The sequence below is a fragment of the Misgurnus anguillicaudatus genome, chromosome 16 (genome assembly GCF_027580225.2).
Source record: "Misgurnus anguillicaudatus chromosome 16, ASM2758022v2, whole genome shotgun sequence".
Taxonomy (NCBI): domain Eukaryota; kingdom Metazoa; phylum Chordata; class Actinopteri; order Cypriniformes; family Cobitidae; genus Misgurnus; species Misgurnus anguillicaudatus.
Window position 1 is genome coordinate 20085573 of NC_073352.2, and position 25002 is coordinate 20110574.

At 35.5% G+C, this 25002-nt stretch overlaps 1 long non-coding RNA gene across 3 annotated transcripts in view; it reads right to left on the reverse strand.

Annotated features, from left to right (window-relative positions):
- Positions 1-25002, reverse strand: part of LOC129422210 (uncharacterized) — a 176106-nt gene that overhangs the window by 20974 nt on the left and 130130 nt on the right. For all 3 annotated transcript variants that reach the window (XR_012357971.1, XR_008637299.2, XR_012357972.1), the window contains 2 exons: positions 20943-21093; positions 17224-17333 (listed from right to left, as the gene is read on the reverse strand). This is a non-coding gene — a long non-coding RNA (uncharacterized lncRNA). The remainder of the gene's footprint in view (positions 1-17223; positions 17334-20942; positions 21094-25002) is intronic.

A 25002-nucleotide genomic window follows, 5' to 3' on the forward strand; every position in this document is an offset into this window, starting at 1 on the left:
AGGCCTAAGCTAACCTTTATCCGCCCCCATCCTCACCTGAAACTTACAAGGAGCGCAGAGTCAATTGCTCTGTCCTGATTTACAATGACATTGAGCCCCACTCTGGGCCCCTCATTATTTGGATTAAGAGAAACACTTTTGAGTAATTATTTTCACGTTGGATAAACATTAAGCTTCCTCCGGATTTAGTCGAGCTCTAGTCCAACACTATGGAAAAGAAGGGCGATATAAACACGCTTATCATGCGGTATGGGGCGCTGTGTGCCTTTACGATAATCAGCTACTAACAGAGGACCGGAGAGAGAGAAAGAGATACGAGAGATTACCTTACTTTTGAATGCAAAGGACTGTACACAATTTAAGGGTCTAAAACGCTTGACTAGGCAAGGCTTGAAAAACTGTCAGTACTGACATTATTGGGTAAAGGGATTTCAGTATGGAGATACAGAAGTCCTTGATTCCAGGATGGGAATACACTTGTTCCATAGCATCATGCCAAGTGTAGTCACATTTTTTAGGGTGACGTTTCATAATAATTGTTATTGGATATAAAATCCTAAAAAAATTCACGTTCAAAAAGCTTCATACATTTATATAGTGGATTCTTAACTACAATGGTGTGAACATAAATGACATTGACTTCTATCACTTTATTTATACTGTTAAAAGTTTGCACAGTGCACATAAAGGCCGGTGACACTGTGCAAGTTTGTTTTTCTTATCAAAAAGAGAAGGGTGGGAAAAGAGCTGGCTCAGCCTGTGTTTGATTTCATATATTATTTCAATCATACACAATTACAGGGTGAGATCACATCAGAGGGCCCAATTGAGGGCAAGATAACCTTTTAAGGGGAGAATTCCCACAGAGGGCTGACCTCTAACCTTAATGCTGCTAGCAATCTAAAGCTATACTGCTCAGTCACAGTGACAGAAGTCAAACACACACACACACACACACACACACACACACACACACACACACACACACACACACACACACGCACGCACGCATGCACGAAAGCACGCACACACAGAAATGTTTATTCTTTCTCTTTCTGTCTATAACAAAAGAGTAACACTCTGCTTATGTAACAAAATGACATCTTTTGCTTTTTACCCTTAATAGTAAATGAAATGAATTACTGTGATGTACAGTAAGTCTATGGGAGACTTCATGATGGCAAGTTTGATTGACATGCACGGCATGAACCATTGGTTCTAATCTCACTGCAAAATTTATCTCAAAGTTACTGACAGTCTTTAAAATTGACAATGAATAGGCATAAAAAGAAGGGAAAAAATATAATAAATTGTAATAATTGGAAACTTAGATTCATCACTGCACTTAAAATAAAAATTTAATATAGAAGCTGAAGGATTCATTTTTAAATGGCTATTACTCACTTGTATCACTATTACTCACTTTTTGACGCAGACAGACAAATCTTTAGTTTGCACAGATAACATACGAAAGTGTAAGCTTTCCTGTTTATTTCTTTAAGAGACATGCTCTTGGGGAAATATGGCCAGGGACAATTAATCTCTGAATCTTCAGATTTTGCCGCTATGTTGCTCATTACGGACATTATTAATATAAGTGTTTCGACTTTACCCTTACACTTTCTGTACGTAATTATTAGGTGATCTCCACAAAGGCACGCAACAGAACAATAGATGTCAGTAATGCGCAATTTGAGATGGTGATCTAAGAAGAGAAGAAGACACTGTTGTGCTCAATTAGTGGCTGCGTCCAAAACCGCCTACTTCCATACTATATAGTCGTCAAAAAGCAGTAGACGTGCGAGTAGTATGTCTGAATTCATAGTATTCGAAAAACAGTAAGTGAAAAGTACCCGAATGACCTATTACTTCCGGCAAAAACCTGGAAGTGTTCATTCAATGGACACTTTGCCATTCCATGATCCACCAGGAGAGGAGTTATCCAACGAAGAAGACAACGGAGGGGCGTTGTTTTATAAAAAAAAATGCCTAAAAGTGGTAAAACGACATTATTCAAATCTAATATATTAAAGGGACACTTTACCGATTTGCATTAAGCTTTTTTATCGTTAGAACCCCAGTCATGTTTTTGAATGGTCGTGCATCATTCCCTCAGTTTCCCCTGAGATGGAAGAAATATAGATTTCAGTGTTGCACTTCTTTCAATTTTGTAAATATCATAATTTTGCGTCATTAAAAGAAGGAGCTGCTGTATCTTTGTTGAGGATGTAAGACTACAAACACTCATTCCTCATTTTTCCAAGGTGGGGGCTATGGGTGGGACCCACTCACGCTACAGACCTATTATAGATCAGTGGGTGGGGCTTACAAAAATATATAAACACAGACGAAAAAACGATCAGCCGCCATCTTTATGCTAAACTAAGCTAACAGACGTTGTGGAGGGAGCCAGACTTCATGTTACAATAAAAGCAAAAGGTAATCGATATGATATGGAAGAGGGTGATTTCGCAAGCGTGATGTTTTAATCCGCTGTTCGTGGCACCTTTATGTAAACTCCACAGACGCGCTGAAAAGCCTGCCGGGATAAACGGACATCTGACTATATATAAAGTCAGTGTTTCTATTTTCTTTGTTGTACTAACGTGGCATTTATGTACACAATATCTGAGCGGTGTTCCGATTAATGGGAGTGGCTTGCAGAGCTGTGCATTGTGGTGCATTGTGGGAGTTGTAGTTTGTCATATTAATGCGCCCTAAAGTCACGTTCTGTCTTTTCTGGGTAAAATAGGAACAAAATGCTTAATTTATGTTACATTTCCACTACAAATATGATCCACTTTCAATAAAGATTAATTTTTCTACTGGTGAAATGGCCCTTTAAACAGCTGTCCCTTGTGTTTAAATTGCTCTTGTGTAACATCATTCCAGGTAACGACTTACTTCTTGTTTTGACGAAGTATGTCATGTGATGTATTAACATGGTGGATTCAGTACCTACTGTCACAGTATGCGATTTCAAACGCATTAAGGGTATTGCGGAGGAGCGGAGGTACAACGCAATGCAGCGTCTGGTCATGCTAAACCGCTACTTGCTTTCAAAAGTATTTAACTACTCACTGTTTTAAAAGTAACCGAACTACCGTAAAGCTACAGAAAAATGTAGAAAAAAAGTTAGTAGCGTTGCTACTTGTAGTTAACTACTCCCCAACACTACATTTAGCTGATGCTTTTATAAAATAAATGATTTTTATCAGTATGCGGTTTCCCAGGATTCAAACCTATGACCTTTTGAGCTACTATTGCAATTATCTACCACTAGGAGCATAGATTTAATTGGCATTAAGTCAAACTAAAAAATCTCAGCAACTAATATTTCTCAGACCACTAAGAAAAGTGAAAGTGTACCGCAACATTAAGTGATTTATACATCACTCCAGGAAGCGTTGCAATGATTCGCCTCCCTCCAGTCTCATCCATCCTGCTGCTCTGGTAATTGTGGGATGTTTTCACTGTGTCACTCTTTGTACCCTCTTTAAACCTCACCTCCCTTTTCCCCTATGTACCCCCACCTGCCTAAGACCAGATGTGTTTTCTTCTTTGATGTGGACTGGGAACTCGCCGAGCCCTAGTAGCCTCTTCATCCAACCAACGCACGCCTGACAAAGAACCAAGATCGGGCCGGGAAGGCTCCACTTTTCTAGGTGGCTGCCGACTACCCGCTGATAAATGACGCAGAGTTTGTCTAGGCTTGACCACACCTTGTAGAAGCCGGATTTTAGAAACCAGACTGTCTGTGCTTTGAGACAAATGTGGCTAGGGAACTTCACAGGGGGGTTGAACTTGAGCCTCTCAATAATGGGTGGCCAATTATAAGCATCTGTTGAGGCAGACACAATCTTCAGCATGCAGAAGCATTATGTGGTGATTTATCATGGACAAGGTCATGGACAGCTTTCTTGCTTGTATTCTTTTCAAGATGTGTGTCTTTTATATATCCTCTCAAATGTGTCTAAAAACATTTTAATCTTTTTTGTAACAATTGTAACATTTATTGTATTGTAAAATGAGAATAAATAATAATAAAACAAAAGGTTAAGACACTTATCTAGTCATTTAATAGTATTTCCTCATAAACTGTGCTGCATACATGTGCATGTACTGTACAGTGCTGTGAGAAGGGTTTACTTCTTAATTTTTTACTTTTTTTCTGTATTTTGCATACTTTTTCAGATCGTCAAAACCTGAATGTATGAAAGTTACCCTTTATGTACAAAAACACAATGATGATATTTCATGTATTCTTTAAAGAAAGTTATATAGCACTAGTGTCCCATTGAAAAACTCATTGTACAATTATATTAGAAGAGTTTGGTTCCAAAACGCGATAAACACAATTTTTTTAGAAAAAATTAGTTACCACCAAAATCTGTATTGTATCAGGTCAGTATTAAAAAGTAAATTCTTAAATTTTACGCAAAATCCGATATCCGCTGGTTATTCTGTCATCAACACATTGACCCCAGGGGATCTTGTGAAAAACTTTCCATTATTTTACTCAAAGTCAACGAAAAACGAGCAGAAATAAAACATTTTACAGATGATCGCTGTCAAAAATGTTTAGTGACGATGTCCCAAGGATGACCGCAGCAATGACAGTGTTATTATTATGAAAAAGTAAGTGTTTTAACTAATGCCATTAATATTTTTTTTTTATCAGTGTATACCACTAGCCAACTAAATGAATATAACATGGCAAAGATAAATGCACATTTATATATTGATTCAATAGATTTATAACATTTAAAAAAAATCATGGATTTATTGCATTTTGCAGAAAAAATAATCAGTTTTTATAATAAATCTTTGAAAATCAAATTATGGATTAGAATTTTGAATGTTTTTATAACCTAAAGATGCTATGTGAAAGTTTGTAACAGAAAATAGTGGTTTTCATCTTGTCACTTTCTTGGTATAGAAAACACATTTTTACAGTCAAAATGGATTTATTGCGTTTTGGAACCAAACTCTTCATATACAGTTTATTGAAAAGTGTAGCATTGAGGGTTTTTTGTCACCTTGACATATATTTACTGTATGTTTTTATCTCCAATGTTTTATTTTGTACTTCTTTATTCATTGTACATGCATTGTATATAATACATGAATTCTGCATACTCTACATAATCTTCTTGTAACTTTGCAAATTTGCAAACATTGCTAAAAACCTTCTTTATACACATCTCTATATAACTTAACCTTAGGAATTTCATAGATATTTTTCAACAAATCTTTACATAAACACATATATGTTTATACAAACACATAGGAAAGTTTAGGCGGCTACTGTAAGTTTATTTTCCTCCCCCCAACTCTCTCTTTCTTTCGGTTATCTGTGACGTATCTTCTTTGTGGCAGCTGCTTGACTTTCATTTGATTTAGGCAGTGTGATAAATTTTGTGTCTTCCTTTTTCCCCCTTTCTCCATCAGTGGTTTCAACAGAAGCCATCTGTGCTTGATAAAGTCACAAAAATAACTGGTCAGGGTAAACTAATATTTAATGTGCTTCTCTAAACCTCGCCTTCTGCCTGACCTTCTGAAATGTGTGACAAGAGCCAGGGTAAACTCTGCTTATGTTCTTAAGGTTAAGAAAGTTTAAAAATGTTGCATGCATGCTGATTGTTGCCTTTGGAAATCAGGCCCAGGCTGAAACAACAAACTGTTTTCGGTTAGGCTGCGTCGGATTAAGAAACGGGGGAGAAAACAAGAGACAAGCAAGACAAATTTACCACTTTATATGGAGAATCTTCTTATGTCCATATCAGAACCTAGAGCTTTAATATAGATTTTAAAGTTTTAAAAAATTTAGAAAAATGTTAAATTACAAAACTAATTATTTTTTTTATTTATTCTATTATTACTTTTTGAATAATTTGGATTCTACAAAAAATCTAGAAGACTTTGCATATTTATTAATCATATTTTTTTTATGTTACAGTACTGAATAGTGCACTAAGGAAAATATACTTTTTTACAATATAAGACAAAGAATTTACAATGTAAAGTAAAAGTACAGACATTTATTGCGAATGGGTCGCTAAACATGAAATTTACTGTGCGCGCCAGTGAGCAGAACGGCACTGCAGAGAGATTGACTGACTGTGCATCTGTTTCCACAGGTAAATGGTTCAGTCAGACAGGCTTGTGGCTACTTGCCCTCAGGCTTTGTGCGCTCTAGATTGGTGATGCTTCACTTTTGACTGAAAAATATTCGACTGAGACATCACAAAAGTGAAACAATCGACTTCAATCGTAATTAAGCTGACACTTTAATCAATTGAGATACAAGCTTGGTCTTAAAGGTCAAATTCGGCATCACTGTAGCCTCTTCAGTGAATAAAGATACACAGATAAATAAGGCCTTTCCAATCCTGTCTTGATATAAATCCATTATTTATTATGCTTTTGAAGAAGTCCCTCCAACAATTTAATTCCTCATTAACAATTTCCAAGACCAGATGCACAATTGAAAATGCACTATTTATATACATTTATGCATCTATGAATACATTTAATCAGTATGTGAGCTTACTGATAATTGAATACACAACCTTTACCAGTTGACCTAGCAACACTGTACCCCATGACATATTACAATCACAACATGAATATTCGAAAACCAATTACGACAGGCTGGAACAAGACGCCATTTTAACATGTCACTTCCTGAACCTTGATAGACGTCTCCAAGGTGGCCTCCTTATACAAAGCTAACACGTTCATAGCGAGTGTGTGCTCAATGTCTTTCTTTATACCCGTCGCATATTTACACTGCCACACCTTGTCAATCTATCTGTCGGAGGAATGCGGGTATTTACGGTCAACAGTATGACGTAAATCTTTAACTATCAGCCTCACTTCAGGGGGATCTTTCAAGCACCATTGACATTGACATACACGCTAAGCCCAACAAAGTAGCACCGAGCTTTACTCTTTCCTGCATGTATAATCCAGTAATTTCTTGCTTCTTTTTCTTGTGTACAATTGCATGTCTAGACTGAGCTTCTTTCTGTTGTTGCCTCCAACAAAGCTCTGGGAAAACTTTAAACTCGCCTTCTCATGCCTTCCTTTCCCCTTTAGCTACACATCTATAGCCAGAGATATTAGACAAAATGTCTCGCTGCGCCCACGCAAACACACAACCAGCCCACCGATCTTTACCCCCACTAAGCAATGCAAGTGCTATGGACTGACCTTTTCAGCCAACATCTGCTCTTTACAGCAAAGACTGGACTCAAAGTACAGAAAATGTATACATTTGACTAAACAATGTGTTAAAACAAAGTAGCATTTTGGTTTGGGTACGTCTTTTTTGATCCAGTGCTGGGAAGAAAATAACCCAGAGCAATGTGACTTTAGTGACACTAATCTAACATACTGGCATGCTGGAATGAGCATTGATAGGCTTATGGTAAATTTTTCATGTAAAATATCAAAAATTAGAGAATGACCGCATAATGTTCCCATGAACAATTCCTTAAAAAAGCAACAGGTGAGTGAATCTTGCGAATCCTCTGGGAACACAGTCACCCCGCGGCCTCCATGCATCAATATCCTGCCTGGCCCTCCGTATGGACACACACACAAACATTTTCCAACCCCCTCCTGCTTCGTAACAAAGGTTCAGAGGTATGATACGGTATGTAGGACCACGATTCTGTGCATAGTGCTACATGACAGCCTGAAATAAAAGATCAAATATGATTCATAGCCATGTCACTGATAACAATAGACGGCACCTTTTAGATCCCTTCTGCTTGTGGTCTTTGCATTCACGGCAGAATTATTCCTGACAGGCTCTATTGATTAAACGTTTCACTGTTTGCCGTATAGATCAAAAGGTAATTAAAATAACCAGCCATCATTAAATTTGATGTCACATATTATTGTAAAATTTAAAGGTCAAGCAGGAGAACAAATATGTCATCTTGTGAAACTGGCAGATTAATTAAAGCACAGGTTTTAACTTTCTTGTCGCCTGGTAAGTGTGATCGATTGACATGTGGCCCAGTATTTTACTTGCAATTTAAATAAGGGTCACATATTGAAAACAAACAACTAGTTTGCTTTTAATGATCAATTATGAAAATAATTACCTTTATTCTTGTTGTTTTAAATACGTAGTGCACTGTAAAAAGTTTTGACCTGTGAATAGTTGACTAGTTCAAGCTTATTTTTTTAGTTAAATTAAAATATATGTTGATTTGACAAAAATGCTGCATTTTAGCCAGTGTGTCATTTTTATAAGCTCTTATAAATAAAGATTCCTTAAAGGTTCTCCTAAGAACCTTTGACTTAAAAGATGGTTCTTCTGTGCAAAAGGTATATGACAGATGTGTAATTACTAAAAAATATGCAAGGCTTAGGCAAATGCCCTGACTGTTTCTCTCTTCCTCTACACTCCTGTCCATGCAGCAGCTGCTCCCACAAGGTCTCCCAGAAGGATAGACCCTTGCAGTGGACAATGAGTCTGCAGGGCACCGCTCTGTGCCACTGGGAACGGTTTCGGAATGGGAATGAAAAATCTTTAATCTAGAATCACAGCTGTCTACCCCTTGTTACTGAAGAGCCACACCAAAATTCAACAACACCCCCATCTACGTCGACTCAAAAGCCAACGTCTCCCAGTGGTACCATTGCATCCTGATAAAATGGGAACTTTCACACAAACAGTTTATGTGAGTTCCTCTCATAAATCGAGGCATGCGGCCTCTCTCCTATCAATAAAACCCTGGTGCTCAAGGGCTGTTCAACACAGCCATTCGCTATGGTGTCGTTTATTAGAAATCAAAAAGAGATTCTTCTTTCATGTCTTGAGTTTATGAAGTTCCCTTTACTGTATATGCACACTGGAGTATAAATCCTCCTGTAATGCATTATCACATGTTGTTATGGCGGTAAACACTTTCAAAACATGCTCTTTTTTGCATTTTGTAGTTATGATGTCTGTGCTTTTTTGAGGGTAAGAAAACCACCAAACCAAACAGCAAAATGCCAATGAAGTAAAAGTTGTTAAAATGTTTTATACTCCTGGTCAGTACACAGTGAGTTTACCCTGATTGTTATTAATGTTCATGGTTATAGTTTCATTCCAGATTTTTATACCCTGCAATTTGCAAAGAAGAAAATAAAGATCCTATGCTCCGCTGCAGTATTGTTTGCAAATAAATTATACTTGATTTTATTTACACTCCTAATTTTTTATGAACTGAAATAGCCAAAAAAATGCAGGTGACAACTATACATTTACAGTATGCTGCCACATTAATACAATTATTTTCAAAGAACAAAGTATTTTTTGTTTGTTTTAAACAATTGAGCTTGTAATACCTGCCAACATTTTCTAACTGTGTGTACTGTGTTCCAGCTCCACCAGATATATGTATGCATATATCCTTTGGGATGCCGAATTACAGCTAGTTTCTGTTACTCCATCAAGTGTGTGGATATGGTTATGTTCTATGCACACGTCGAAGGAAAGGGGGAAAACTGAGTAATGAAACGGAGAAGAAACTGTGGTAATTTATAATGTGTGGTTTCATCTTTTGAGTAGCGCTACCACCACCACACACTGAAAACCAGACCTATAATCAACACAAGAGTTGTGCCAGGGGGATTTTACTCTTGTGTTCTCACATTTGTATTGCACAAGGGAGAAAAGCAGCAGACCACCATATTTCAATTATTCCTACTGTTTACAATCTCTCAAGCATTTAGAAGTTCACCATTTTCCTATTAAACAGATAAATAGAAATAATTATTTTAACAGCTTCTGCACCTGTGATTTATTTTGACATGCAACAGAAATGTCTGCCTAAAGCAACTTTCAATGCATTCAAGCTATATGAAGAGTTCAGATGCAAAACCAAAGTGTGTCTGGCATGCATTATTACTATGTGTTTAGGTTCAATAATTTCATTTTAAATAAAAAAGGTTATTCATCAGTAATTCAAATGCCTTATTATGACAAATGTCACTTTAGTCATTTCATTGGAGTTAAACAAACTTTGTCTTTCACTGCAAAATCCTCTAAGTGCATAAACTTTCAGAAAGAAAGGTACAAAAGTTGTCACTGGGACGGTACCTTTAAGAAATGTATCATTATGCTATAGTTATGTACATTTGAGGTACCATTATGTACCTCTAATGGTACTTTCACATGGGGCATAAGCGTTAACGCTTCCCATTCACTTTTAATGGGTGACGTCATGCGTTGAGAACTGAATTGTGGATCCGTCGGCGCCGCGTCAGTGCCATTGCTCACGGCAGAAGTTGAACATTTTGCAACTTTTCAAGCGGCCGCAACGCGTGCGTCAGGCAACGCCTTATGCAAATAACCTATGCAGAGCCAGCCAATTACGTTTATAGAAGACCGGAGCCTGTGTTGCGGCCACTGTGATTGGCCGTTGGCCACGCTTCAGACAAGCCTTCTGTCAAGCGTTAACGCTTTCGCCCCATGTGAATGTATCGTACAGTGTAAGCTACCAATGTGTAGAGGTACCAATATGCACCTTTAAGGTACAAAGGTGTATTTTTTGAAAAGGTACCACCCCAGTGACAACTTTTGTACCTTTATGTACTATTTTCTTGAGAGTGTACAAGCTTTTTGGCAAATACTTATTTGAAAAAATTCACTTCTTTGTACAAGACTTGAGTTGCAAAAATCATTAATGATGCAACTAGAAGCATTGCAAATAATGAAAGTCAGATTTCAAATGTGAAAATGAAGAATCTAAACCACACATTAGGGGTGCATGTGGCTGCCACATTCGGGTTGTATTTAGGTCCAAGTACTCACACATTCCCTAAAAATCAAATGCATTAAACAATCCTGCAATTTTTGTACTCAACACTAGTTTACACAGCTTAGGGATAAATAGTAGATTTTACTACTACTTTAATTTTAGCAGTTAGAAACATCTTATCAAAGTTTAGATGCATAGCACCGAACGAGTAGGCACACTGTAAAAAATACTGCCTTAAATTTTTTTGTTAAATCAACTCAGATTTACAAGTCATGTCACAAGAGATGAGTTGTCACAACTGTTAAAATATAATTGAGAAAGTCAACTTAATTTTATAAGTTCTAGCAACTCACCTGTAGTTATAACAACTCATCTCTAGTCAAGATAAATAATAGTAAGTTGAAATTACTTGTAAATCCGAGTTGATTCAACAAATATTTTTAAGGCAGCAAAGTAATTTTTTACAGTGCAGTAATGGGGAAAGTTACTTTTAAAAGTAATGCATTACAATATTAAGTTACTTCCCAAAAAAGAAACTTATTGCGTTACTTAGTTACTTTTCATGGAAAGTAATCCTTACGTTACTTTTAAGTTATTTTGCGTTACTTTTTCTTACTTGGCTGAGGCTTGATCTCTTTCAGGCCTTGTGGATGTTTTTTATTACTGAGAAGTTCTACATTCAGAAGTTGCATATTTTTATCGCAAAAATGTAATGTAATCTACATTTCTGACTTAAACTGTTCCTGCTCAGGCGCGCACGCATAGAGTGTGTAATTCTTTGTGACTATGTTCAGTTTAATTCAGTACATTGTTATATATTTGTTAAATCAAATTAATTAAATGTAAAAGTAACTCAAATATTAATGTGTACATTTATAAAGTAATGCCTTACTCTACTCGTTACTTCAGAAAAGTAATATTACGTAATGCACGTTTCTTGTAATGCGTAACCCCCAACACTGCAAGTCACAGATATCAAAGCTATATGTATCACTCTCTGGTCTTCCCTAATTGAACCTAAACCTAAAAAACAAACCTAAAAAGCTGTGTACTCAAACATGGAGTCCATTGTCATGACAACAGCTGTGAACCTTATGAACATGTTGAGGCTCATGCCAGTCAGCCAGAGAGGATGAATTCATCTCATTTGTGTGAGCGAGTGTATGTTTACTTTGGCATGTTGTTGTATGTAGTAGTCAGTCTCCGTCCAAATGACTTGGGGTCATGTCTCTGAAATTCTAGGGTTGCTAGATCAATGACCTTCAGAGGACTTATGTTCAACAGGTTCTGGTCTCTGATATCATGTTAGACAAAAGGTCTAAGCAATGATCATCAGCAACAAAGTAACCCTTGGGCCAGCTTGTCATGTGTGCTATAGAGGTAATTGCTTTATAACATATAAATAAATACCATCTATCATAAATATAACATGTTTATGTTTGTCTAGCAATACATGTACTTGACCTAGTAATACATAAGGTGCTCTCACAGTTATGTGTTTGTTGCTGTTTTATGGTGGCTACAGTGGTATTGTATTGTATTATGATAATTTAATCATTTAAAATATTATATATATTGGTTGTGAAATTGGTTTATGAAATTGTCCATATCAAATATTTAATGCTACATGCGAAATGCATATTGAACAAAAAGCCAGGGCGGCATCACATCTGAATGTGGTACTGTTGACATTTATATTTCACAGAGAGAGAGATGCATGCACGTCTGACTGCAGTGATTATGAGACGCTGTCTAAGAGTGCAAAAATAAGACTTAGGGATTAAATTACATGACACAGAGCTCAGAGAATTTACGTCTGCTGAATCACTCTGATCAAGAGTGTGCACTACACTGCCAGGTTTAGGTTACAGTAGAACATGTGGTATTTGTTTTAGGCATCAATTAATTTTGAGGATGCATTCCAAAATGCTTCATGCAGCTTTTTTGTTCCAGTTTCAGTATAAATCTGACATAGGAGTCATATTGACACATGTTGATCATTAATATCACAATTAATATTATTATATTAGTGCTGGGGGAAAATGTATCGCAATTAATTGCATACAAAATTAAAGTGATTTTTTGCATAATATATTATAGTATAGTGTATAAATAGTGTATATTATAGTATAGAATATAGTGTGTTCTGTGTGTAATTATATAAACACACACACATTCATATATGTATTCAAGAAACATTTACATGTGCAAATATTTATTTATATTTTTATATTTTTTATATTGTATATAAACAAAAAAGGACAAATAAATAATGTTATATATAAATGTTCTGAAATGTATATATGCATGTGTGTGTGTGTGTTTAAATATACATAATAATTACATACAGCACACACAAATTATGCAGAAGTGCACTTTTATTTGTATGCAATTAATCACAATTAATCTTTGCGCATATATATATATGTTTTTCACTTTTGTGTCATAAAACATCATTTTAAAGACAAAATTTCTAATTTCAGTTTATACAATCAGGCCAACGCTACACAAACATTTCAAAAAGAAGCTGTCTAGCACCCCATTTGAACTCTGTATAAATTTAAAAGAAAATGTTGAAGTGCACTACAAGTCATAAAATTGTATTGTCTGATCATAATAAATTAAGGCACTGGACAGAGAACAACACAGGAAAGAGAAGACACTGGGTTTCCCCAGGAGACACACAGTTCAGACCAGAAGGAATGAGAGTGTATGTGAGTTGCACGCAAACCAAACTCCTCCATCAGTTGTGATCTGAAGGGAATGGGACATGCATAAGAAAAATCGAAAAAATTAAGGGGGCTGGAAAGGAAGTGTCCCCGAGTGCCCGGCGAGTGAGTGTGTGTGTGCATGTGAGTTTGTGTGCAGAGCTGAGCTGAGGACTATATTACCCCAGGGTAGTATGAAGGGGTGTAAATCAGGAGGTCCAACCGCCCTATAATGGCCCCTTTGGGTCAGTCTGCTAGCCCTTAAAACAGCTAAAAGAGATGGACGTTAGAGAGATATACAGCTGAGAGTGATGGGACAGAGCACACACATGTATATATTTTTATATACAGGTGATCTGGATCATTTTTTTCCACAGGAGAGTTTGTAGATTTTATTTTTTTACTTATTTTTATGGAGAATAAAGGCGTTTTTAATCATGCAAGTGTTAAATGCAATTACTTGTTAATGCAGAGATTGGATTATTATTTGTTTTTAATAGGAATCAAATCTAAAAACATTTACATTTTTTATTTTTTAAATAAAAAACTAATACATCTATATACTGTATCTACAGCTTTTGGTGATAGTCACTAATTTCTCAAAATTTACAATCAATAACTTTTCAATACAGGTAGGTTTTGAAATAAGATAAATGAAAATGGCAAACTGAAGGAAGGATTTATTTTTGGAAAACATAAAAGTTCTGTTTTGCTATCAGTGTCACATTCAATTTTTCGCTTAAAAATAAATTGCAAATATTTTCAAAAATTTCTTAAATATTAAAGCATGTGAATGTTACTTAAATAAATTATTTTATTTTTTAGGTCTGGTTGTCAGGCAGGGGCTGTTCTAGAATTTCATTCTTAGGGGGGCTTAGCCCTCAGTGAGGATGTGAAAAGCGCATTGGTGATGCCTTTTTGTAAATTGGGACCAGTATTATTATAATATATATTAATAAATTAATATACATGTATATATTACTTTCCCATACAGTTCCAAGCCCTCTTAAACAGCTATAAAAGGTATAAATGTTATTCATTACTATTATTAATGATTGTGTTTCTTGAATTATATACTTTACTCCACTGGCAGTTAACACACATGCGCAAAACAGCAAAACAAATGAAATGGCTCATAAACTTGTTATTCTTTTTTTATCGAAATGTCCTGCATTTTGCGTTATTTTAATTATTATTTTCAAATAAATTATTTTCAAAATAAAACATCTGAAAAATATCTTTGATAATTTTACGGTGACTAAGATGACGGACAGGGTGGCTGAAGCCCCCCATAAAAAGGGTCTTGAACCACCCCTGTTGTCAGGCCACCAAAGTTTCAGGACAGTTTGTAAGTATTTTATGCAGTGGCAAATCTTATAAATTTTGTACGATTAAATCTGTACATTTTTGTACAAACTGCTTTTGCCCAGTGAAGGGTTAGGGGGTGAGGTATAATTATCTTTTTTTATTCTAAAATTCATACATTTTTGTGTACAAGTCACTTCATACAAATTCAAATAAATTAGCCACCTTGTAAAGTACAGTACGTATGAATTCCTGTAAGATCAGGTCATTGGGCATTTAAGTTATCACATGCCTGGCTGTATAATCATCAAATACCTTCTATATACTACAACTCAACTTCCATGACAGTCTAGATTTCGAACTGTGAAACCCTGCTTACTGGTTAAAAAAACAGAGAGGATGATACTTCTTTAGTTGAATATTTAGTTTTGTTTTAGCTTTGTTGATGGAATTATCTTCGTTTTAACCATTTAATAACAGAGCAACAAATGTGTTAACATATGCAGGTTTCTCAAAGGTAGTGAAGGTGACAGACACAGCACGTTTTGGGAGTGCAAACAGCATTAAAGCTGTGCCTCCCTATCTTCTCGTCTTTTCATCTTTCTACTCTTCCAGTAACCTCAAAGGTGGAGAAGAAAATGAAGGAGGATTAGTAGAACTCTGAATCATCCAAATTACTCTAAATGACTTCTTCCACAAGGCACAGCCAACGTGTGGCATGTTTAAATTGACATTTCGGTTGTAGAGGTAATTTGCATTCTATTTGACTCAGAACGATGGCACGATATTAAGGATTCTGACTGCATTTTTCGATTCGCTCAGTTCAAAGATACACGCTAAGCAGCCGAGCTTAATCACGGCTAGCATGACTCCTGTCAATCTAAGACAAAAGACACGGAGCTCCTCTAAGCTCCCGGGGCATTCTGCCCTGTCCACTCATGACACGAAGCAAATCTCCACTGCATCAATTCATCTTATTAAACAAAGATCTCAAACCGAACACATGTATCGGTAATAACACTGCCGAAATTAAAAGTACAAGAGGGAGGGGGTAAAAAGGTAGCAGGAGAAAAAAGATTACGTTCAGGTTATTACATGCGGCTGCACATCACGAGGTGCGAGGCGGCTGTGATCCTGTTGCTAAGATACTTGGCTAATACCACGGAAACAAGCCCATATTGCTAATCTAGAGGAATCCATGCATGCCTCCACATATTTTGGCAGTGTGAGCCTGGACTCCATTACATGTCGTCAGTCCCTCACCTAGAGTCTATGGTGTGTCCCTTTTTATCTCGATAAGCCTACCTAGATCTGAAAGAAATATAGAAATGTGACACACTTTTGCCGCTATATTTGGTGGCCGTGGCCAATTTAAAAAGGATTACACTTTGTGAGGTGGTTGTATGAAAGTAGAAAACATGTGCATCCAGCTAAGGGTCCTCCAAAATGCACATCTGTGAAAAGGTATCTGTCTTACATAAAATAAGTTTGAGATCCTCTCCATTACATGCATCATATTAGGGAGCACTCAGAATTTTATACACTTTAACAATAAGAGAATTAGCCATTTGTGTTTAAATGCACATACATCCTACATACTCATTTGATGTGCAATAAAAGGAAATTCTCCTTTATGATTTATACACCTAAAACATGATTCTGCATATGCACTGATAAACAATATTAAAAAAAAAAATCTTTAGTACAGCAACCTATTTTCACTTCTAACAAGTTTCCTATTAACTTGCATATTTAAAGCACATATTAATGCATGACCACATTCTTCATTCTTTAATCCTACCCCATACCTCACCCAAATGTAACAACAGCTGCATAATAATAATCAGTAAATTATAAGTTTATTAAGGCAAAATCTAGTTAATAGTGAATATATGTTTCCCATACTAATAACTTGCTTTGATGTGAGCAAGGAAAACAAAATGTTAATAATTGAATTTTTATAAAACACATAAACAGCAAATGCAAATTAAAAGAAGTCATAAATGTTTGGCAGCTTCTTTGAAGCTTGCACTGAGCTACTCTAATTTCCTGTTTTGCTATTGTGTTTCAGCGAGGAAGTGTATAAAACAGATATATTGCTTCACCTGTCTTTTTGTTGGTAACATCTGGAATATGAAAGAAGCCTAAAACATCCGGAAAGATAAAGTTTCATACAATCTACAATATATTCAGATGCGAGCCAATTACAAGCTTTAAAGTATGTAAAACAACTTTAAAGTCAATGTTAAAAGACGCAAGCGCCTAATGTAACCTAACAAGTGCAGACATGAAGTGGTTCAAACAGTAAAATAGAAGTAAATGAATTTTAAGCACCCAATAATCAAAAGCCATATAGCTCATGTGAAGAGTCAAGGTTCAGCTATGAGTCTGAACCCTGAGGTTTTGATGTGAAAGTGAGAAGAGTTAGATATTCTGGTTCTCACCTGTGTAATGTCTTAAAGGAAGTCCAGTGGTCTTACAGAGAGATGGCCAGACATGAAGTTCAGTGTTCTGTTCAGAATCATCTGGGCTCAAGGCATTATGTCCACTGAGGCTACAGGTGAGACGGTATTGAACTGGTCAGGATCAGCTATTTTTCAGCAACCTTATACTGGCAATTGAGCTTTAAAACATCGATAAAAATGCATTTCTGATTTCTTAAAAATGTATATATAGAGTATAGATATATCTCTCAGATTTTGCCATACTATGAACTTGTTTTTAACTGAAATGTCTTACAGCATTTCATATTAGATCTTTAATGACTTGTAATGATCATGGGTGTTTAAAGGATTAGTAAATTTTCTTTAAAAAAATTCAGATAATTTACTCACCACCATGCCATCCAAAATGTTTACTGTCTTTCAGTAAACATTTTTGTTCAGTCGAGAAGAAATTATGTTTTTTTAAGGAAAACATTCCAGGATTTTTTTCATTTTAATGGACTTTAATGGACCCCAACACGTAACAGTTTTAATGCTGTTTAAAATTGCAGTTTCAAAGCGCCAGCACGACCTCACGTAATTGCATAATGCCGTGGAAAGGACACGTGTTACATATATGAAACGCACATTTGCGAACCATTTTAAACAATAAACTGACACAAAGACATGAATGAGTATAATCAACATACAACAACGTCGGAACGGTCCTCTTTCTCTACACTTGTAAACACTGGGGCGTAGTTTCACATTCGTCATCCGTGACCTCTTGACACGATGACTTATTGTGTGAGGTTGCACTGGCGCATCACAGGACTGGAGGAAGAAGAGAAGTTGTGGTTTAACAGTGCTTTTTTTTTCAAAAATGACAATCGTTTAGCTTGAAAAGAACCTTATGCCTCGTTTGGGATCGTTTAGAGTCCTTTGAAACTCTTTTGAAACTGCAATTTTAAAGTGCATTAAAACTGTTACGTGTTGGGGTCCATTAAAGTCCATTAAAATGAGAAAAATCCTGTTTTGCTAAAAAAACATAATTTCTTCTCGACTGAACAAAGAAAGACATTGGGCCCTATTTTAACGATCTAAGGGCATTGTCAAAAGCGCACAGCGCAACGTCTAAATGGGCGTGTCCGAATCCACTTTTGCTAATTTAACGACGGGAAAAATGGTTTGTGCGCCGAGCGCATGGTCGAAAAGGGTTGGTCCTACTGTAATGGGAGTATTTTGGGCGTAACATGCAATAAACCAATGAGAGTCTCAGCTTTCATCCCCTTTAAAAGCCAGTTGTGCTGGCGCTATGTTTAATCCCTATTTAGATGATGGACTTTGTAAACTGAAAAACTAAGCGGAGGAAGAAGATCCCCAGTTTAAGATTAATGTTAAATATTTGTGTTGTGTTTCACTTGTATTGAAATTGTTATTTTTTATTAAAACCTTTAAAAATCGTTTTCTTTTAGTCATGGAAGTAAAAAAGCAGGCTTTTAATTGTTTCAAATGTATGGCTATCCAATATCATCAAAAAATAATTTACAAGTATGTAAGAAAAGGTTTGTACTATAAAAATACTTTATTTGTAACAAACAGGAGATAAAAAATTTACAAACGGCTCTCTGCAAGGTTCAGCACTCGGACAGCGTTTTTTTAAGCAAAGAGTTTTTTAAGCATTACTTAAAAATGTTTCTTATCTCATCATATCCACAGGTACAGAGTCATCATATACAATAAATCCGTGAGGTAGCATAAAAAAAAAACATTTAAAAACAGATGCATTTGTTTAAAGCAAAGCATTTGTTTACTTACCAGGCTACAGGTGAAGCAGCTCTTTGCGCCTTCTAACGTCTCATAATTAGTCCTCATTTATGTCCAAGAGACTTAATAATAATCTTTTACATTCAATCCTTTAATCTTTCATATTTAAAAGGGTTTTTGTGCTGCTGCGCATTCATGTACTATGTGATAAGCAAACCCGCGTTGTCCTCCCGTTTATAGGCGCATATTACTAATGCGCTCTTTAAATAACAAAAATCATATTGTGCCATTGACTTTAGAGCAGGTTTTTGTTGGTCAATGGCGTAGTCTATTTAAGTTGCCTCAAAACAGCAACGCGCCAACAATGCGCCTGAACACACCTCGTTTTCAGACCAGAACGCCCATGGGCGCAAAATGGGGCGCAAATGCATTTGCTATTTAAACAACGTGGCGCTAAACGTGAACATTATAATTGCGCAGGGTGGAAACTAGCGAAAGACACTTGCGTCGCGCATTGCGCTGCATTGCGCCGGATGTAAGATAGAGCCCATTAACATTTTGGATGACATGGTGGTGAGTAAATTATCTGATTTTTTTTTTAAGAAAATGGACTAATCCTTTAAGAAGTCAATACTATAGATTATTAGTATAATTAAGTGTGAACATCACTATTTTATTTAAAGTGGACATTTCACAAGACTTTTTAAAGATTTAAAATAAGTCTTTGGTGTCACCAGAGTACGTATGTGACGTTTTAGCTCAAAATGCCATACAGATAATTAATTATAGCATGTTAAAATTGCCGGTTTGTAGGTGTGAGCAAAATGTGCAGATTTTGGTTGTGTCCTTTTAAATGCAAATGAGCTGATGTTTGCACTAAATGGCTGTGCCATGGTTGGATAGTGCAGAATAAGGGGCTGTATTATTATAATAAGATCCCATTCTGACATCACAAAATGAGTCAGATTTCAATGACCTGTTTTTTACGTGCTTGCAGAGAATGATTTACCAAAACTAAGTTACTGGGTTGATCTTTTACCCATTTTCTAGGTTGATTGAAGCACTGGGGACCCAATTATAGCATTAAACATGAAAAAAGTCAGATTTTCATGATATGTCCCATTTATACATCTTATTTTTTTCATATAGATAGATGAATCTTTCGCAAAGATTCTGCAGGATCTGGGGGATTTTTCTGGGGGATTTTTCTAAAGTTCAGTGAATAGTTAAATGTTTCAGGACAAACAAAAAAACCCATAAACAACTATCACAAAACATAGAAACTGTCACTAACTGTCTAGGTAACATTGTGAACTGGGTTCTTTTTGGAAATTCTGTTATTATTCTATGTTGTGAACATTCTGTAAACATTTCTTATCTAAAATAATTAGTTTAGGGCTCCACTGACTAAATAACAGTAAACCTTATTTTTCAAACTTCCTCTTCTTTTTCCATAATTTCCAGTATTTTTCAGGTTGTTCAATTTTAGTCTTTCCCTGTAATGCGAACCCATGACTTAGGCATTGCTAATGCTCTGCTTTGCCACTTGAGTTACAGCTAAGCTTCTGTACACTGACATTTAAAATATATGTATTTAGAATAATGTCATATATTCATAACATAGCAAACATTTATTTCCTTTTACATACAACATGTGCGTGCGTCCGTGCACGTCCTAGTAAATGTTACTGTGAGCACTTTCTTCAACCACATATTGTTATTGCTGCTAAAGAGTAAACAGAGCAGGTTAAATCGATATTGAGCAGAGCGATAGGGGAGACAGACCTCTCTCTTTTACTCTCTGATGCTCTTTCTCTGGGTGGCAGGAGAAACAGTCTTGTTTACCAGCGATGGGTCTTGCCGCTGATTGTCATCCCCGCGGTAATGGCAATGCGCGCACCAGATCAATAACCATCTGCACCAATCCTCAAGCAATAACATTCAATAGGGAAAATCCATTTACTTTTACTTACCTTTCATTTCTTTCATTTTACCACGAGGACCGTCAGCCAGGCCAGTGAGCTTAGGCAGGAGGGCATTAAGCATGGGACCCCAAACACCACAAGTACCTTAAGCCTGTTTTTTTACCGTTGAAATTGGTAGCCGGTTGAGAAAAAGGCACACCTGAGAGAGAGAGAGAGAGAGAGAGAGAGAGAGAGAGAGAGAGAAACACGTTTATGCACATTGAAAAATATGTGTGCCGTTTGGAAAAGAAAGTCCCAAATAACGACACTTTCTTTGGTATTATTATTTATGACTTATATTACTTATTATTATTTAAGAAGATTAAACATTTGCACATACTAAATGTTACCTTTAATCGAAAAAAATAAGATAAAATGAATTTCAGTCAGTATTTAATTTTTTTTATCCACACCATAAAAAATAAGTTGAACAAATAAGTTTCAACTTATTAGTTGATGTATGTCTGTATTTATTGATATTTCACTGCACCTACATTTTACTACTCTCACTGACTAGATGGGTGATATATGCACTAAGAAATTGCCATTTAAAAAGAAAAAAAATTCTCAAAATATTTTTGATGTATGGCTGTATTTACTGATATTTCACTGCACCTACATTTTACTACTCTCACTGACTAGATGGCTGATATATGTACTAAGAAATTGCCATTTAAAAAGAAAACAAATTCTCAAAATATTTTTGATGTATGGCTGTATTTATTGATATTTCACTGCACCTCCATTTTACTCTCACTGACTAGATGGGTGATATATGTCCTAAGAAATTGCCATTTAAAAAGAAAACAAATTCTCAAAATAGTTTTGATGTATGGCTGTATTTATTGATATTTCACTGCACCTACATTTTACTACTCTTACTGACTAGATGGCTGATATGTACTAAGAAATTTCCATTTAAAAAGAAAACAAATTTTCAAAATATTTTTGATGTATGGCTGTATTTATTGATATTTCACTGCACCTCCATTTTACTACTCTCACTGACTAGATGGGTGATATATGTACTAAGAAATTGCCATTTAAAAAGAAAACAAATTCTCAAAATATTTTTGATGTATGGCTGTATTTATTGATATTTCACTGCACCTACATTTTACTACTCTCACTGACTAGATGGCTGATATATGTACTAAGAAATTGCCATTTAAAAAAACACAAATTCTCAAAATATTTTTGACTTATAGCCATATTTATTGATATTTCACTGCACCTCCATTTTACTACGGTACCCTCACTGACTAGATGGGTGATATATGTACTAAGAAATTGCCATTTAAAAAGAAAACAAATTCTCAAAATATTTTTGATGTATGGCTGTATTTACTGATATTTCACTGCACCTACATTTTACTACTCTCACTGACTAGATGGCTGATATATGTACTAAGAAATTGCTGTTTAAAAAGAAAACAAATTCTCAAAATATTTTTTAAATGCTCAGTGTGTCTTCTGCCATCACTCTCCAAAAGCTGGCTTCTATATTCTACCATTGCAGGTCTATCCAGCCTGTCTTTTGTTTCAACACAATGATTCTGGCTGGCCTCCCAATAACCCTGCTTCCATAGTCTGGGTCTACCCCCATCATCATCCCCACCAGAAGCCAAAAATCATGCAAAAGCAACATTACCCAGCCAGATTTACTTTGAGAGACAGCTAGAGTAATGATTCAACCTCTTCCAAGAACAGAGTACCTACTGTCCAAATGCGCATAGAAGTTTGTAAGTGTTTATTGGGGGTTATACTTGTTTATGAATCTAAATGTTTCATGTGTGCCCAAACTATTATCAGGAATAGGCTGTGCTTTCATAATTCATATTTATGAGGTTTCATCACCATGCTTGGAAAGTGTCATCTACATCATCTTGTGGAAATGGATTTAGAGCATTCAATATCCCACCCATACAAACTGTTTTCAAAGCAATCCATAAATACTTCAGAATTAAAACAGCACACATTGCATTTAGATTTTACGGATAAATGCAATGTTTTAAAAGAGGTTAACACTATGAGCATTTGCGTATTTCTTATAATATATCATTATTACAAACTATTTTACCTATTGTTATACTTGATATATATATGGCACACCATTTAAACTCTCTGTGAAGGTTACCTTAAACACATAACAAACAAACACGCAAAGAGACAGAGATGTGGCACACATTTATAATTTGCCTATTGTTCCAGTTTGAGCTTTATGTACACTGAAATGCCAGGACTGCATGACAGAAGGCCATTGTACTCTCAACCAGTGACAGCAGTGAGCACTAAAGCTCCATGAAACATTCGTGCCATCCCACATTGTAAAGCCCTGAGCCTGGCATCCTTAACTCCACAGTGGGGCATTAAAGTTGGCACTGGGATTTTGAAGATTTCAGAAGCCACACACATGCAGATGTGTGAACGTGGCTGCCTATTGGCAAGCTCACACATCATACTCAGTTTACATGCACTGTTTTGACTGTAATAATGCATACATGGAAATGAGGGTATATTGGGAACAACAAGAAAATATGCTGGAAACGAAACGGATCATCACAGTTATAGTGATGTAACTTGGTAATAACTTTACTTTTGTCTACTGTTACAATGTTACTATTTTGTACTAAATGCTATGGCCGGATTAAACACGTTTCAGTTTATTAAACTAATGATTTTTATTGTAATCATAATAGTAATCATTTTTAATTTGTGTGGTTTATTGTTTTTACTGTAAAAGGGATTTAAAAAAATCTTTAAACAATTAAGCCAACATGATTTGTCTCCAATATCCCTAAAATTCCTGCTAAGGCTACTTTCTCATTTAACAATTTATCGATATATATCAACATAATCATTTTAGTATGATTACTAATATTACAACAACAAAAACATTTGTGTCAGTGAACAGCAAAGGAATAAAACTACAACGTTAAGCACATTTTTTATTCATGTTGCTATGCATGCTGAAAGCAACAATTTTCATGTTTTTAATAAAATCTGTTTGTTCAGACTCAAACTGTCATATTGTACAAATTTGGGAAAGTATTTTAGACAAATTTACGCCGAGCCAGTTAACAAATAGTTATTTGAGAATGTGCAACATCAATAAAAAATAATGTTATTTTTCCATTACAAATAGTACACTAGAGGTCTCAGTTTGGGCAGCAATATCTGCACTTTTTTATTTCACATAGCCCTTAATTTTTTACATTTAAGTTCTGTCATGTACAATCAATTTTCTCTTTCTTTCCTACATTCATACATATCAGTACTTTAATTTGACACTAGAAATAAGAAATCATAATATTCACAGTTGTTTCACTTATGGAAAGAATGCAGGCCTACTTTATTAGACAAGCGCTGCCCAATTTTAAAGGGAAAATCATACAGCATGCTGTAAATCTTTACATCGTTCTGCAAATAAATGCTTCTTCATAACACATGATTTGAAAAGCAAGCTACTTACTTATAAATGTTCCTTATTATTCTGAAGCAAATCTGTTAAGGATGAAAAATAAACCTGGCAACTTTAATAACGCAGTAATCTAATAAGTTGCTTGTATATGTTTTTTGTATGATTGCATATTTTTTTCCATTCAGGACTGAGTACAGTACAGACAATAGTAATACAGTGATATGATGTAAATGAGCTTTGAGAATTAATCTAATGCTCCAGGGAGTGAAAGTATACAAGCAAAGTGAAAATATAAAAATTATTCATCTGTATTTGCAAAGGAATGTTAGCGAAATCCTTCGGTTGTACGCATAATCCACGATGGCTTTTACAGCAGAGACTCTCTGTCAATAGGGTGCTGATGTTCACATGGATTAGCATTTTCTGGTAGAGAAAACATAAAAATTCTACAATCAGATTACAGTAAAAGTTACTTGTAATTCCTTATTGTATAGTTTTAAATTTATGAAGTACATTAAATTAAACAAAAATATGGAACTAAACTATAGTCTAAAAATGTTCTTTATTAACTTTTATTACTTTTACAGTATACATAAACAATATAAGTGTTCCTATTGTTTTAATTATGTTTTAGTCTTAATGTTCACA